General features: G+C 37.4%; 1 protein-coding gene and 1 non-coding gene across 7 annotated transcripts in view; both read left to right on the top strand.

Moving 5' to 3' along the window:
* GRM8 (glutamate metabotropic receptor 8) overlaps positions 1-12,039 on the top strand; it is a 710,606-nt gene that overhangs the window by 175,989 nt on the left and 522,578 nt on the right. The window lies entirely within an intron of this gene.
* On the top strand, positions 7,800-7,882 carry MIR592 (microRNA mir-592). The gene has a single exon (NR_032829.1). It is a non-coding gene; the product is annotated as a microRNA mir-592 (primary transcript).

The raw sequence follows: 12,039 nt of genomic DNA, 5'->3' as shown, positions 1-12,039 counted from the left end.
TTCAAGTACAAATATCAGGTTGTCTCTGCCAGACACCCATTTATTCTGATAAATGGTATTTCAAAAAGACATTTAGATTTTGAAGGCTAAGATAAATGTAAAAGACAAAGAAAATGAACTGAATTAGTTCCCATCATACTGGTACTGAGATTGGTAGTAAGTGGTGATAATGAACATTTTTTCCAAATCTGAGTGACCTATTTGTTCATTTGCAGACAGGATATTGGCAGAGAAAAAGGAAAGGAAAATAACTAACATTTGTTGAAGATCTTCTAGTGTCATGCATAGCATTCCACATTTGTTATCTTGTGTAATTCTCACAAAAGCCCTGCAAACTGTGAGCTCTACCGCCCGTTTTTCAGATGAGGAAAGTTTGTCTCAGAGAGGTTACAAGACAAACCAAGATCCTACATTTAACAAGTGGAATAAATGGGTGCTCCTAATCATGACACCACATTGCCGTTCATTTGTGAAGGAATGTTGTCTCCTTTAGTGAAATAAATCAGTGTATCAAGTATCACTAAAGTTTAGTTCTGAGAGAGGAACCTTCTGCTGGGAAGAGATGAACGTTGACAGTTCTTTTCCCTTGGGGTTCTGTCCTCTGCTCACTCCAACTGTACAACTGCCACCTGGCAGCGAGTCATATTCTCAGGTTCCCATCTTTACAGAGAAAAGGATTTCCTAAGCACAAGGGGGAAGTTCCTGCATATTGGTTATAATAGCTGCAGCAATGTATACTAGCTGCCTTTGGAGAGAGTAGAAAGGATCTTCAGTTGCCTTCCAGTGAACAGTGCTTCAGTATAATGGAAACTCGAACTGAGTACTAAGTTTACGTGTTTTTAATAACTCATAGAGACTTTTCCATCTAAAGGGGAAGGAAAGCAGGGAAGTCCTATAATTCTGGTGCGATCCTTATCTTCTCATGTCAGTGTTGCGATGTGAGCTCTGCTCTACCCACACATGTTCAAGTATAAAGTGGTGCACCCCAGTTTAAATGAAAGCAAGAGAACAGCTCATGGCTCAGGCTAACAGAAGAGCGTGGAGAGAAGATAGGTGAAGAAAGGTCTTCTGGATATCTTCTTCCCATATTGCTCCAAGCCCTGTTGTGTGGCCATCTGTGCCCCAACTGCACGCTCAGCCTGTATCCTTCTCTGGGGCCAATCTTGTCCTCAGTTGGGGGTCAGTAAAAGCTTTAGTTTAATACTTCCGTGACATTGCATCAAGGCCTCTAGTGTAGCTCCAACCTTGTGCTCTGGCTCCAGTAACGCAGCGTTTGCCTGTTCCTAGGAGCAAGTCCCCCTCCTTGTGTACCCCAGTTTCAGTTAGAAATTTCCCTTCAACCTGAATCTAGGAGACCAACCTGGTTTGTTGGACTGTCCTGGTTTTACCACCAAAAGTCCTGTGTCCTGGGAACTCTCACAGTCCCGGGCGTCCCAGAATGGTCGGTCACCCCACAAGCCCCCATCTGGATAACGTGCCTAGAATCCCCTTAGCACTGGGCCTGGCACTCTTATTGTCTCTTGTCAGGTTTGAAACCTCAGACCAAATTGCTAAAATACTCTCTAGTTATTGCTGAGTATGTTAATAAATTGAATTTGGGATTCTGGCTGCAAGTTCCCCTAAAGGGTATGATTTTGATTATCAAACCACCCACGTCTTTTGAGTATGAATTCTAAGTGATTAAAATTTCAATTTATAAGAGTTCTGTTAATACCAGGTATTTTGGGAAGTTGTCCTTGACTAATATGAGGGGGTGGGGAGAACTCAAATTTGACAATATTTGGGTAAATGTTTTATTTAGCGGGAAAGCATTCTGCTGTGTTGTTTATTTTCACTGGTCCAAGGGGATCAAGCTTGTACAGATACCTAAATCTGTGCAATTATAAATTTCTTATCTCGCCTTGTTCTCCCTAAATCACAAGACACTTTTGCTGGAGCTTTGTCTATGTGCAAGTTTTACGTGGTCCTCGGAGTGTTGTTATTTGTATGTAAAAAAATTAAATAATAACGATTGAGATGAAAATAAAGATTATTGTAACAAAATGATTTATTTAACTAGTAAAGAAGGGACCTGGCAGACTGCTCTAAATTGGATCGAGTTTACTTTTGCTATAACAGAAATGTCAGTTTTATCTAATGACACTTTTAATTGCTTGCATCTAATGCAGGATATCCTTTCAAACAAAGGGGAGACATTTAAGCATAATGAGGAACTCTCAAGAGCAGATTGTAGAAGTAAAGCATTGCTTTTATCCATTATAGGCAGTCTTGGTTAAAGAGAGAGAGAGAGAGAGAGAGAAACCTAATAAAGAATATTCCAGATAGTTTCTCAAATCAAGCTAAATATTGAATGGGTAAAACAAACCCTCACAAAATTAGCTTACAGTGAGGCAAGTCTCCTTTAAGAATTTTAAATAAAGAGTAATTCTTGATTGGATAGGATTCTGTTTGTTGTTTACATGCACTGTCACATGGCAGGAATCATTTTAAGCAGAATACAGCACCTGTTACTGCCAGATGTGTGGCTTCCTTGGCTACAGAGATGATGGGTATACATTGCAGAAATGCTTGCATGTGATTTAGTTCGTGTGAAAATAAGGGTTTTTGCTCTGGAAGTGGTAGCTTATGATGCTCCTTTAGTAGGGGCTCATGTGAGAACCCTTGGCCGTCAGTAGGAGATGGCCAAGAAAGAGAGGAGAGCAGAGCCACAGCATGGATAGTCTGTTGGAACTGTGTGTGAAGGACAGAGCCTGGTTTAAAATGTCTGTTGGCATTGGTATTTATCATGCCAGAAGAGAATCATGGTGCAGAAGACAGAGCACAGATTTTGGGGGGAGAATCTCAGCCCCCCCCACTTAATAGCTAGGCAGCTTTAAGCAAATCACTTCCCCTCTCTGTGCCTTGTTGTCTTCACCTGTAAAACAGGTCAGGTTAATAATACCTCTCTCACAGGGTTGTTGTGAGCATCAGATGAGATAATTTCTGAGAAAGTACTTTGTAAACTCCTAAATGCTATACAAAGGTTAACTATTTTCCCATAATGTGGTTTATAATTGCATGTGTTTAGGTATTCCATGAGTCACAATGTTACCTCCAAAAGCTAAGGCCTGATATAAGTTATTCTGTGACACACATATTAGTCCTCTCCCTGGGTGGAAGCATTATAAAAGGTTAGCACTATATTAAGTAATAGATCTATTGCTCTACTAAATTATTCATGATTACGTGTTCAGCGAATGATCAGTTTGATTGAAATAATCGTCAGGTGTTCTCAGGGCTCTGGAGAGGAAGCTGATAAATGACATAAGGTTTCTTCACCCTGATGACTTTGCTCCTATTAAACATCAAGAAAAACCAATTAATGAAATCTGTGAAAAAAAAGTCATCAAGTTATAGTCTGGAGTGTTAAAGGAATTATCTCTTTTTTGATGAATTTTTCTTTCAACCAATCAAAGCTTTTCAGTAAAAGTTTCAGAGTGGTGAAGGATTTCAACCATTTTTGGCAGATTAGGTTTTGGATAAGAAAGAGAAAAACCCATTTCTTTTTCACAAGGAAAGACATTTTAATTTGTTGTTGTTGTTAAATGGGTGAATGAATGTGTTTGGTTCATTCTGGCTGGGAATTTTAATAGTCATTGAAAAGGTTTGTGCTGAGCCTCTTCTCAGAAAATAGGTGCCCTCCATCTCTATCTCTGATTTCTCTTGTGGGCTCTGGAACCATGACAGTGACAATCAACATGGGAATTCTACTTGGGTACCCTGTTGTCATCTCAAACTGCTCACATCTAAAATGAAACTAATTTCCTCCTCCGCCATCTCCACCACCACAATCACCTGACATCCCCATTTCTGTCAGTAGCCCAACATTCTTCCCATCTCACATGCTAAAATGCTTTGAAGTTGTATTTGTCTTCCAGTACCAATCAATATTTCTTATATCCACTATGTTCACAAGTCCTGACTTTTATCTGAAAATGTCTCCTGTGGGACCTTCACTCCCTGCACATCTCCTACCACCAGCCTAACCCCAGCTTTCACGTAGTATCATGGCAGCTCTGACTGCAACGGTTGGCCTTCTCCAGTTCCTCCTGAATCTTTCCACAATACCACTTTCATTACACCATTACTTCTTGTGTAAATAGCAGTGGCTTTCTATTGCGTGCTGCATCAGGAGTAACTCCTCTCTTGGTGTAGCTTTTCTTTGTCATATGTTTCCCAAGATTTGCTGGGACTCTGCTCCTGCACAGCTTGGCTTAGCCAATTCATCCACCTGCCTCCCCACTCCTTTGAAGCTCTGATTGTCTAAGTTCCTTGGGATTGGCCTTGGGAAGGGACCTTGGGAAAGGCTGGAAACAGGTGGCCAGAAGGTGTTTCAGAAATTGAGGTCCACCAACCCCCAACTTCAATTTTTCCTTTTTTCTTCAATTTTTCACATCTGGGACCCTTGCTTCCTATTGTGAAAAAGCAAGTATATGCTATATGGATGTGCAGTAGATCATTTTCATTCTGGTGGGGAAGCATTCTCCCCAACGTTGGCATCTGCAGCCCTGGATCTCTGGAAGTGACGAGGTGGGAGCTGGGATGGCATTGATAAAGTCCATGTCATCAGTAAGGGTAGGATAGAAATGGCAGCAGACACCCCAGATGGTATAATAGGGTGTGGGGGACATGGCAGAACTTGAATGTCTGTAAGCATTAGCAGGAGAAAGAGGATATGGGGAGAGGAAGATGGAGTTGGGGTGGAGTATTCCACTAGGAGGGCCCTCAAACCAGAGGTTATTAATCAAGTTAGTAACTTGATCCATGCCCACTTATCTAGAAACTGTGGGAAAATGATAGTAGGTGGGGTTAGTTTTAAAGTAACAGTGCCCAGCTCATAGAGGCACTTACAAATGTGAAAGTGTTTATTGTTAAAAAATGATGAGTTATCGGATTAATTCAAACAACTGAATTTTGTAGTTTGTATTGGTTAATAATCATGTTCCTCTTCAAGATCATTAAAGATGCGACTGAATTTTTAACTAATATATGCAAAGCATCTATCACAATTTCTAGCTGCTAGTAGGTCCTTAATAAAAGGGAGTGCTTTTACCTTTCCCTTTCCCTGAATTCAATAATTTAAAGAAAATTACTCACAAAGGTAAATAAAATTTAAAATCTCCCTGTGGGCTGTTTTGCTCTAGTTCATGGAAATCTGAAAAGTCCTCAAGAAGTAGAAGAAAAGATCTGGGGGTAAGAGGAACAAGTACAGGTGTTGGTTATACCTGTCTCAGATATAGGTGTAGCACATACATCTCAATGTAGGTGTAGAATATGGAGGCGGACAGACTCCATGCAAACACTTCCAGCCCCGACTTGCAGGCCCACTCTATCACTATATAACTGAGATGTATTTGCACAAATGAGTTCCAATTTGAGAAAGCCAGTATATGGAACTCTGAACTTGTAAAACAAGCAGGTTATGGGTGATTATTACAAAAGAGTCTTTTCTCTGAAAGATATACATTGAGTTAAAAAATTTTGTCACATGGAATCTGTTGCATGAAATGAATTCTATCTGGGTGAAAAGTACATTAATATCGATCTGAACAAATCTGTAAAAACAAGGAATTTCTGATGTTGCTATTCTTGTTTTTCTTCTGTATTTGGAATTTTTAGAAAAGGCATACTTAAAATTCTTAAGAAGTCTTAGGAAGTTCATTAACTCCGTAGCCTACTGTTGTATACCACTGAGTGCCCATCTTCTGTAGATCGTTTCCCTCATAGTCTCCATATTCCATTTTCTAAAATGTATCACTTATTGAAGTAAGTTTTCATCATATCTTGTTTCTTTACTATCCTATTCATGATAACATTTTATATGTTCTATATATAGAAAAGGATTGGTATTTGGCAATTATCTTCTCTTTCTCTCTAATTATTGCTTATTGCATGTCTTTTGGAGTCTAGGTGCTAATACTCTGCTTTTTATCATCTTATAAAATAGATATGTTAATGCATATATAACCAGGTATTAAAGATTTCATCGTTTCACTTAAATAATTATTGACTTCCAGAAGGATATGTGTATATGTAGCTTAGAAACAACATTTTAGAAACTTGTTTGATAACTTGCCTCTCAACATCGTGTAATTCTCAGGAAGGTGAAGGCAAGTCTTCTGGGGCTGAAATTCCCTAGAGTTTTTATTCTCTTGTCATGTCTAGTTTTTAAACCCCTCTTGAGGATTACGGTAGCAGAAGAAAATACTACCAGTGGCTTTCATGTGGCACCAAATGTCAGAATATATAAGCACTTAGCATTGACTGAGCTGTGGTGTTTCTTCCACAGTATATTAAAAAACAAATATTCTTCAATGCCTATTTTAAAAATATGAATCATTGGCAGGGATTTTTCTAATCCATCTTTATGTTCATACCAGAAAATAAGTTACCAAGATCTTTGTGGCTAGTCAAATGCTTTCAAGAAAACACAAGTGACTTTGATTTCCAATTTTTATTTGGTTTTGAAGAGAGAAGTAACATATTTTGCCTCATGGATAGAAAGATCTCCTAAAACATGACTCTACTGCATTGATGTAGTATATTTAAGAGTCATCTAGAAGCTGTTTGTAATTACGATGAAGGATTATGATAATGTTAGTGTGTGAGTCAGAACCTCTCAAAATAGCATTTCCATGAACAGATAATTTTGAGAAAACAGCTACAAAAGGGTGAATTAGTCTAATACTTTGGGGTCTCCCATATGTCTAGACTTTTGCCTTTTAATCTGGAATTTTTTTCTCGTCCGCCTATTCAATTTTCAAGATTCAAAACATGTTACCTCTCTTGTAGGATGCTCTCGGCAACTCCAGATATTCCTTTCCTTTTCTGAGTCTCCAGAACACTGTTTTATCATCATTAGAGCTCTTAGCAGATTGTCTTGAAATCTGTTGCTCATGTCTCCTTTACTGCTTTGCGAGTTCCTCAAGGTGACAGTTTCTTCTGCTCAGTATGAGTCCTTGTATCCAGAACAGTGTCTGGCACGCAGTGACTGAGTTAATGAAAGAGAGGTCATGCACTGACAGTATGCACAAGCTGCATGTTGTGTTTAATGACTAGTAACTACATATTTTTGGAAAAGTTTATAAGTAAATTCAGGTAACATTCAGATATCATTTGGATAACATTTGGATGAGAGATGTCTCATCAACATGCTCCATGTTTATAATGCTGCTAACATGGAGACTCTCTGCTTGTCTTCAAGGCTGCGATGGGAAAAGTTCCCCTATCACAGCTTTCAACACTCCCTTCAACCTTATATAAATGTTTCTAGTCAAAACTATCGACTGCATCTGCTTCCTGCCCTTCTATTACTTGCTATTTCAGAACATTATAGAAGAAGAAGATAGGGAGGAGGAAAAAGAATTGGAAGAAGCTGGATGATGAGGGCAAGAAATGAGGAGCCAAAAAATTAGCTTCCTTTTTTCACCAGCCCAAACACTATCCTATCTTAAGACCTGAAAAAAAGGAGACTAACATATGTAAATATTTATCTCTAAAATGGGATTCAAGTGTTATTAGTTATGGGGCAAAGCAAGTAACAACCATGAAAATCATCCATGTAAACTCTCCATTATAACTTCCAAATATCCCTAATTTGAGATTCAGGAAGTTTTAGGAGACCAGGAAATGATTTGTGAAGTCTACTATTCTCTCCTACAGACCAAGGAGTGTTGACAAGAGCAAAGAAAATCTTTTATTCTCTCTCGCCCTTCCTAGGGCCAGCCTGAGGGAGTGCTGATGAATTTAATTTGATAATATTATGCCATGACATTGTGTCAATATGCGATGATGTGTGTGATGGCACAGCGTCATCACGTGGTGACGCAACATCATGACGTAAGACATCACAACGCCAATTAAAGACCTGACTCCAGGAGGGTTTTAAAATTGAGTAGCAAATCTACAAATATTTGACTAAGGGCTTGAGATTTACGGTAGTGAAGTAGCTGAACTGTGAATTATAGACTAGAAAGTATTTCTTTGCATGAATTATAACTTTGTTTATTTGTAAATGGCTCCTTTCAGAAATTGTAACCTCTGTTCTTGCAAGGCAAGTAGAGAAATCAAAATATAATTTCATTGACTAGTCTGCACCTATCACAGGTTGTCCCTATGTTAGTTTTCTTTCGTCTGTGGAATGTGAGTTGGTGCTAAATTTAAATATAATTTCAGAATGAGATTAAGAAAATGTAATCTACTCTTAATTTGCATATTTGTTAAAAACTATTTAGTACCTCATAGAGCTTCAGGTAAAATGATTTATAATTGAAATTATATTGTATTGAATGACCTTTGCAGGCATATATTTCATAATAATAATCTTGCACTGAGATTCTAATAATATGAAAATGTTAAAAAGGAGAAATGAATTGCAAAATATGGCTTACTTTGAGTGTATGTGTGTGATGTGGGGCAAGTTTTTATCTATTTTGTGCCTCAGTTCTACCATTTTAAAAATGAGGAAATGCATTTTTTCCTGATTTTTATGGGATATTATATGGACAAATTTTATACTGTATGTGAATGTTCTTTGTGCTCTTTGTTATGTAAATCTAAGGTAATATTAAATACCTTCTTCAGAGCTACATTGACTCTACTTATGAACTTGAAATCAAATGGGAAAAAATTTGTTAAGTTAAAACTAAGATGGGTTTCATATTTGATATTTCATCTTGACTTTTTTCCTGACTCCTTCACTTCTAGATTTATGTGTTCAGAAATGAATTAGATTCTGAAGAAGAGAACATAGTGATATACACAAGATTTTATTTGTGATATTTAAAGTTTTGGTAGCTCCTTCTGTCCTGTAAATGTGGATATAAAGGTGTATGTTTTTCACTGGTGAAAGGAAGTTTAAAACCCACATTAAAGAGAATACAGTTTGGGCAAAGGTTCAAAATTCCCTCATTCACATGTAGCTTTGGTAGTTCGCAAAGCTTCAAGGGCCACAAGGGTTCTTCACTACTTTTAATTTTCTGTGGTGAAATGAGATTGTTCGTTGTCTTAAAATTCACACTTGCTTCATCACTCCTTCTGTAACTCTAGTAAAAATATACCCAAATTTTGTGCCTGCTGAAAGTGATACAGGACTTTTTGATGGAGTTTGAAATGGTGGCTGATTACTTTTGAATACTCAAGCTCCACTGGTTGGCAGCTCACATCTGCGGCAGAGAAAAACAATTAGCAAATTTGTGAATTAGCTTTGGTTTACACATTAAACAAGGGAAGTGATTCTTTATAACTTTAACCAACAGGCTGTGTCTTGATTACAGGATACTGTTGCTCATTAATAAATGGAACTATTTTTAGATTTTGCCAGTGTTTACACATTTCATTTGCTTGCTTTTCTTATCTCAGTCACCATTATGTACCAGTCTCCAAGACCACCTATATAATCTGCAGAGCCCAGTGTTCAGAATTTATTAAGACTTTCAAGATATTGACAGTAGAACATTAAATCAAGTGTGCCACCATTCTGAGTGCAGGGCCACTCTAAGGGCAGGGCCCTCTGCAACTGCACAGGTCACATGCCCAGGTGGGCCTGCCAGTCATTCATTTGACAGCATTGCATCCTATGTGCTGACTCACTGTTTCCATAATTCATGGCCACTTTGCATTATCTCTAGCTTTGGTTGGATCCCTTAAGGTAAGTTTTGGACTACTTATAATACTCCCTTTTATCTCTCTCTAGATTACAATTACTTTATTTTGGTTAGTAAAGACCTATCATTTCTTGCTTATCTGTAATCAAGAAGAACTCAAAGCAACATATCGTGAAAAAAGTCCCTTAATAACTTAAATTAATGGGACCTAGTTTAAACTTGGGAAATGCCCAGTTCACACGAAAGCTGAATTTCTTAACATTTAAAAAAAATTAACTTTATTATTTTCAAGTTTGTACAGCATGCAGGATAAGTACTTACAACTGTTAGGTCCTACTTGACTTGAAGTGCAGAATGGACCTTTAACAAATTGGAAAGATTTATTTGTACAGAAATCATAAACTCATTACTTTTAATGGTGTGTTTTCTTGACTCTAGATGTAAGGCCAAGCTTTCCTCCCAGAATCTTGTTTACACGAACAATTTATTTTGCAAACATTTTTCTTTAGAGATGGCAAACTTTGATCCTATTCTCCTCTGAATTATTACAAATTTCAAATAGTAGAACCTGAACTAAAGAAGTTTTGGTATCTATTCTACTTTGACAAGAATCTTATGTTTGTTTTTCATACGTGCGTACATATTTGGGAGTGGGTGGTAGCAGATTTAACTTCAAACCATGGCTTGCTGAGACCGTCGGTAACATGAGTAAGTCTTTCACAGTTGCCTTCTTTTTAGACAACTCATAGATTGTGAATTCATTTCCTTTCAGGTTTGCAAGGGACCTCAAAATTCATTGAGATAAAACCCCCACTAATGCATTAATCACCCATACAATATCCCACCAACAGATTTTTCAGTCTATTATCCCCCTATCTAACATGGGGTAACTCACAATCTCATAATCCTACACCATAAATTTCCTTGTTGTGCCAAATCGTAATCTGTTTTCTTTGAACCTGTTGATTCTCATTTGACCTTTTTGGGTCCTTCAGAGTAAGACTATTTTCATTCCATAAAACCACTTTAAAAATATTCAAAGATAGCTTCTTCAGTCTTCTTTCCTCCAGACTAAACACACCTTTATCGAAAAATTTTATTTTAGTTTTTTTAAAGGTCTCTTCATCTGACATGGGATCTTTCTGGTATAAGAAATTGAATGTCCAGTTTGTCTACATCTTTAAGTTTCAACATCACTTTGTCTATATCTTTAAAGTTCAACACCAAAACCCGTATGCAATGTGGAAATAAATTACCAGTGCCAAGAAGAGCATGCCTATGGCCTTACTTCTACGAGATGCATTTCTTGTTTCTGTTACTGCAGAAATTTCTTACTTCTATTATTGCTAAAGGTGGCGCCAGCTTTCCGGTGGTCATACTGTATTGTAGATTCCTATTGAATTTTCTGTCAACCAAGGTTCCTATGTCTCTTTTAAGGCACCTGCCAAGCCTTTTTTTTTTTTAAGATTCTATACTTAAGAAGTTTGTTCTTTGGATCTTAAAGTTATCTCTCTTAAATTTCCATTTGTTTGACTTGACTCATCTCTTCACCCTGTCAATTCTATTTTGGTTCACATAATCCATTTATTATACTGCTCAATTTTTTGTCATCTTCACATTTCAGGACCTTGCTGTCTGTTCATCTAAGTCATTGATAATAATTGGGAACTGAAAAAGGTCAAGGACAGACCTTGTGGCACATTTCTTTGTCCAGGTTGAAATTCTTTTCTTAATCACTAGCCTTTTAAGTACAACTGTTCAACTAATTATAGTTGTCCCAGCATGCAGTCTACATTTCTCCATCTTTCATGTTTGGATACAAAAGGCCCTGCCAGATGTTTTACTGTAATCAAATGTACATTATTGACTGCATTTTCTGACTAGAATAATCCCCTCAAAGAAAGTTATGAAGTTGATGTGTGTAATATAATATATTAAGAAGTTTGTTGAAGATAAAATAGGTACCACAGATAATTCACAAAGTCACTCATCCACAAGGTAGTAAAAGTCAACTGTATTTATCTAAGTAAGAATAAGGTCTGGGTGGATGTCATTGACTAATTCTCATTCTAGGCCCCATTATTTTAGCTGTGTTTGTAATCACCAGAAAGGCACATCATCATAACAACGAATAATAGGAAATGTCAGAGGAGTACTTAAAGAATATGAAATGATAGGTAAATGTTGATTGGAGGATAGAAGATGTTGGAGTGATACAAAAGGATGACGCTCTTAAAAAGTTCATTTACAAAGCATGTGTCTCTCTTTTGGGCATTGATTTTGTCACTGAGGTGGGCCAAGACAGACTTAGAATCCCAACTGGTACTTAATAGTACTGTGATCTGTACCAGGTAGGAAGGGTCTGCCTCTCAGAGTTGCTATAAGGATTCAATGA

The sequence above is a fragment of the Equus caballus genome, chromosome 4 (genome assembly GCF_041296265.1).
Source record: "Equus caballus isolate H_3958 breed thoroughbred chromosome 4, TB-T2T, whole genome shotgun sequence".
NCBI lineage: Eukaryota > Metazoa > Chordata > Mammalia > Perissodactyla > Equidae > Equus > Equus caballus.
The sequence above is the reverse complement of the archived record's forward strand: the minus strand, read 5'-3'. Positions and strand labels throughout refer to the sequence as shown.